Genomic DNA, 6,310 nt, shown 5'->3' on the forward strand with positions numbered 1-6,310 from the left:
AAAGTCACTTTTAATCTCCAAATTTAATCCTTACTCTGTACCGAAAATTCATCCGGTCAAAAATCGCGAAAACCCTAATTTTGCTCCAAACTTGAAACCGAAGAATAAAACCCTACTTTCTAGATTCATTTGCACTTATTATGGAATAATTGGATAGTAGGGCTTTAATAAATGATAATTTTCAAATAAAAGGAAATTTTTAAGAAAACGTGAGGAATTTTCCAATTCCAGTAATTAAAATTAGGGTTTCAATTAAAATAGGAGAGATTTAGGAAAACCGGTTAGTCACAAGTAAACTAGGGTTTTGACTAAAATATTAGGGTTTCTAGTCTTTTAAAACAAAATAAGGTTTTAAATCAAACCCCAAAGGAATACACTTTAATATTTTCTTCACAAACAACCTCCTAATATTCGGGATGTTACAATCTCCCCTCCTTAAAAGAATTTCGCTCTCGAAATTCCAACGGGTACTAAGAGTCCTTCAAAGTCAGTCAGGTACTAGAAATCACTCCAATCCCTTATATATGACCTTATCATTTAGTAAAGAGCTAAGAGATAACCAAATAGAACATGCAAAAAGGGCTCAATTCACATAACTAGCCCTGAGTTGAAAGTAAAGTCTCAGATATTCGAAAAATTTAGAACATGGCTCAGCCTCAAGTCGAAAATTTTACCCCTGGCGGTGCTTGGAAACACAACAGGCAAAGCCTCACCAGAGAGTTTTAGTTCAACCGCTACAGAGGAGTAGTAGCTGGTCTACAGCCACACAAATACGAATAAGTTCAAAAGCAAGGTCAAAGCAGGGTTCAAACATATAAGTTCAAAAGTAAATTCAATTACTTCAAGTTCAAGAAGCACGGGTACGAATAAGAACTCACTCGACTAGCCTATACCCAGCAATTCACATTCTCAAACAGTCACCGAATTCAAATACACATATAGGTCATATTACTCATGTATAAAAATCAAATCAGGTCCATTACATGTACGTAAGAGCACACTCGCCAAAACAAGTTCAAGTCCCAAATGAGCTTATTTTAGTCTGTCTCAGACAGTTCAAGTATTGCAAACCCCTTTGATCAGTCCAATAACAAGGTTAAATGTTACAATCATCCACGCTTTAACCTTTTCCATCAAAACTCACCTCAAGTGCAATCAAGATACAGACCCTTATTCTAACGCTCTTCACTATGTGATACCCAAGTACAAGAATCCACAATAAGACAATTCACACCTCGAGCCGGCCGGTCCCAAGAGTAAATCATCCATATTAGAGATTCCTACCTGGCATAAGTAACTAAGGTCTCCAACAATAGACAATTGTTCCACACTTAACAAGTCAATCCCCACAGTCCGAGAACCCTCTCCCGGCACGAGCTCAATAGGAGCTCTGATACCATCTGTGACGACCCCACCTCCCCCTGAGGCGTACCAAAGGGTTTGGTGGACCGCCTGCCCAACTCTCGCCAGGACTCACTCACTCAAATCATGTGCACACATCCATGAACCATAAATAACATCCACAATTCAAACTTATAATTTACATTGATACAAATCAAGGTACAAAGCCTCGATACACCAAACTAGTTCAAAACGTGTACAATCTAAGTACAACATGTTCCATTCGAGGAATAGCGCGAGTACAAGTCAAAAGTCAAAAGTCAAAAACAACTAGGCTATGCTAGTCTTTACATGTCTCATGCCTCGCTCGTACCCCCTGTAAGGAGAACAAATAGCGTGGTATGAGCTAAAAGCCCAGTGAGGTTCCAAATAGCAAATTGACCATTATTTACAAGTACAAATTTTCGATATAGCAAAGTAACGAGCATGAAGAGTTCATAACAGTGAGCAATAACACTTCAAGTAGCAATCTCAAAATGAGCGAGTGTAAAAGTTTTTCAAAATCAACAATAATCCAATAAGCAATAATCATTCCAAAGCATAAGGATACGAATGGCTCTCAGGAGCCAACTTCCATTCATCATCAGGAGCTTGATCACGTAGTAGTTGACACTCCGTCAACTTTCAAGTAAAGGAACCAATCCAGTAGAACACCACTTACACTACTCTCCGTCCACCATTCACACCCCTTACTGGGCCCAAAATCCTCAATAAACACGGGTGGTAATACTCGAGTATACCGATTAGTCGAGGAGATATCACTCCACTCGACAAAGCAAGAGACCCAGGGCTCGTTACCCAATCGACCAAGCCCTTGCCGGCTCGACTAGAGTAACTCGTCACAGGGTTTCTGGAATTCCAGGAAGTGCGCACCTCATAAACAAGTATATCAAGTCAATTGCAATCAATAAACAAGTATATCACGTAAGGGCAAGTGCGATAAAGTACACTCTTGCCCTATCAATTCACGTATATAACATGTACTCATATTGGTCACGTATCAAGTTCAAGTATCTAGTGCAATTCGGTATTTGAAAACACTCACCAAAAGATATAGTGCTTCTAGTATTCACGTTCAGTTATACTTCAGGTTTGGAGTCCAGATCTGCGATAAAAATTCAATTTGAGAACTTTGAAACACGAGTAGGATTCGAAACTTAAACGTTCCGTTCATTAAGAATCGACCAATTGAAATTCATTTGAAAGACCCTCGTGAAATACTTGCTCGCTTTTCAAATCGTAAGGTTTTGTAGCATAGATGCTTGGAAACAACACTTGAGTTGAAAGTACAAGGAAATACAAGTTTACATTGGTCATTATGCCTTTTCCTCAAGGGTACAAGTTCAGCCAAGTCCTAATATATAACCCTTGATAAACATAGTAGCAAAGGTTCCCGCTTGTTCAAGTGATATTCACTTAACCTTTACTCAAGTTGCAAATATAGTTTTCTAGTCCTCGAGTGTAAATTCGGGCAGCATGCCCTTTGTGTTTACCTAATTTTTCAGCCATTTAGGCTTCATTATTTTTTCTCAACCACAACCCAAAGTCACACATATCATAATTCGATTCAAAAGCCGTTCCATAGGCTTATCATATCATTAGAATAAGAATCACAATAATAACAAGTGCTGAAATACAATCTAGCACAAGACAGATTTGACGTGTGGATGCGGAAATAACATATCCGAGGCTACGCTTATCGGATTGAGACGCAACTTATGCCGTTTCGAAGCTAAGACACAGAGCTACAATGTTCATGAAGGTCACGTAGTCCAGTTTCCAATGCAACTTAGTCAAATCCTTAATTTACAGAACTAAAATCTAACTCGTCGGCTGTATAACCGCATTGTACTGTAATGGTCATATCTCAGGTTACAAAAGTCCGATTCAGGTGTTCTTAGAGGCGTTTGAAAGCTAATTCAGAATACTACAACTTTCATGTTTTGGTAAAGCTAAATCAGTACGGATCCTAGTAGAAAAGCGTGATAAACTGGACAAACTGATGAAACGGACTGCTGGGGAAAAACTTAAAATAGTAAGGGTATTTTGGACTTTTAACGACCTACGTTGCTCCGATTAAGCTGAAATTTTGTGGGCACCTATAAAATACCATTCTATACAACTTTCCTTCTTTGACCTAAGGACAATTCGGCCTCTAACATACAGTTACAAATTCGGACAGAATGTTGGGGAAAATTTCCAGATTCTGGAATTTTTAGTTTTTAGTGCAACTTTCCTTAATTTCTTGGTATAATCACTACCAAAGCCTCTCTTATAACCTTAATTTCAATATATATACATCATACAACAAATTGGGCAGAAATTCCTCAAGCCCTAGTTCATCATATAAAAAGGGGAAAACTTCCAAAACATGATAATATCCATGATTCCACCACAAAATCAAGTTGCTAAGCTTAATTTAACAAGATTGAAAGTAAAATTTAGAGAGATGAGCTTTCTTACCTTGACTAGAGTTCACTAAGTGTAGCCCAAGCTTTCTCTTTCAAAAATTTCACCACAAATCACTAACTAATCACTCAAAGGTAAGTTTAATCGGTTTCTTTCTTTTGTTTTCTCACTTTGTAGCTTGATTCAAGAAGAAATGGAGGAGTTCCTCTCTTGTTCTTTCCCTCTCTCTCTCTCGGCTCTCCAGCAGAAAAATGAAGGTGAATGAAGCCAATTTGGAGATAAGAAGGTTGAACAATTGTCTTGGTCAATGGCCACTCAGGGTGTGACACTTGTGACAAACCTTACAAAGTAAAATTTTCTTTTTCTTTCTTGTATTTTCTGCCATTAATTTCGGTCAGGCTTAGCTGGAATTTAGGAGATGTATTGCTCAAATATTAATGAGCTTGTATGGCAAGAAAGTGGTGGTCAAGTGGTGCGTTCAATCGGTAGTGCGCGGGACCCGCCGGTTCGCGCCGTTTTTCTTAAAAACACACGTATTAGGGTTTTTAATTCCCATTCACTAACCTTATATCATTGCTACTAATCACATATTATTTTTCACTTAAAAGTCACTTTTAATCTCCAAATTTAATCCTTACTCTGTACCGAAAATTCATCCGGTCAAAAATCGCGAAAACCCTAATTTTGCTCCAAACTTGAAACCGAAGAATAAAACCCTACTTTCTAGATTCATTTGCACTTATTATGGAATAATTGGATAGTAGGGCTTTAATAAATGATAATTTTCAAATAAAAGGAAATTTTTAAGAAAACGTGAGGAATTTTCCAATTCCAGTAATTAAAATTAGGGTTTCAATTAAAATAGGAGAGATTTAGGAAAACCGGTTAGTCACAAGTAAACTAGGGTTTTGACTAAAATATTAGGGTTTCTAGTCTTTTAAAACAAAATAAGGTTTTAAATCAAACCCCAAAGGAATACACTTTAATATTTTCTTCACAAACAACCTCCTAATATTCGGGATGTTACAATCTCCCCTCCTTAAAAGAATTTCGCTCTCGAAATTCCAACGGGTACTAAGAGTCCTTCAAAGTCAGTCAGGTACTAGAAATCACTCCAATCCCTTATATATGACCTTATCATTTAGTAAAGAGCTAAGAGATAACCAAATAGAACATGCAAAAAGGGCTCAATTCACATAACTAGCCCTGAGTTGAAAGTAAAGTCTCAGATATTCGAAAAATTTAGAACATGGCTCAGCCTCAAGTCGAAAATTTTACCCCTGGCGGTGCTTGGAAACACAACAGGCAAAGCCTCACCAGAGAGTTTTAGTTCAACCGCTACAGAGGAGTAGTAGCTGGTCTACAGCCACACAAATACGAATAAGTTCAAAAGCAAGGTCAAAGCAGGGTTCAAACATATAAGTTCAAAAGTAAATTCAATTACTTCAAGTTCAAGAAGCACGGGTACGAATAAGAACTCACTCGACTAGCCTATACCCAGCAATTCACATTCTCAAACAGTCACCGAATTCAAATACACATATAGGTCATATTACTCATGTATAAAAATCAAATCAGGTCCATTACATGTACGTAAGAGCACACTCGCCAAAACAAGTTCAAGTCCCAAATGAGCTTATTTTAGTCTGTCTCAGACAGTTCAAGTATTGCAAACCCCTTTGATCAGTCCAATAACAAGGTTAAATGTTACAATCATCCACGCTTTAACCTTTTCCATCAAAACTCACCTCAAGTGCAATCAAGATACAGACCCTTATTCTAACGCTCTTCACTATGTGATACCCAAGTACAAGAATCCACAATAAGACAATTCACACCTCGAGCCGGCCGGTCCCAAGAGTAAATCATCCATATTAGAGATTCCTACCTGGCATAAGTAACTAAGGTCTCCAACAATAGACAATTGTTCCACACTTAACAAGTCAATCCCCACAGTCCGAGAACCCTCTCCCGGCACGAGCTCAATAGGAGCTCTGATACCATCTGTGACGACCCCACCTCCCCCTGAGGCGTACCAAAGGGTTTGGTGGACCGCCTGCCCAGCTCTCGCCAGGACTCACTCACTCAAATCATGTGCACACATCCATGAACCATAAATAACATCCACAATTCAAACTTATAATTTACATTGATACAAATCAAGGTACAAAGCCTCGATACACCAAACTAGTTCAAAACGTGTACAATCTAAGTACAACATGTTCCATTCGAGGAATAGCGCGAGTACAAGTCAAAAGTCAAAAGTCAAAAACAACTAGGCTATGCTAGTCTTTACATGTCTCATGCCTCGCTCGTACCCCCTGTAAGTAGAACAAATAGCGTGGTATGAGCTAAAAGCCCAGTGAGGTTCCAAATAGCAAATTGACCATTATTTACAAGTACAAATTTTCGATATAGCAAAGTAACGAGCATGAAGAGTTCATAACAGTGAGCAATAACACTTCAAGTAGCAATCTCAAAATGAGCGAGTGTAAAAGTT

Source organism: Coffea arabica, chromosome 5e (genome assembly GCF_036785885.1).
Source record: "Coffea arabica cultivar ET-39 chromosome 5e, Coffea Arabica ET-39 HiFi, whole genome shotgun sequence".
In the NCBI taxonomy this organism is placed as follows: domain Eukaryota; kingdom Viridiplantae; phylum Streptophyta; class Magnoliopsida; order Gentianales; family Rubiaceae; genus Coffea; species Coffea arabica.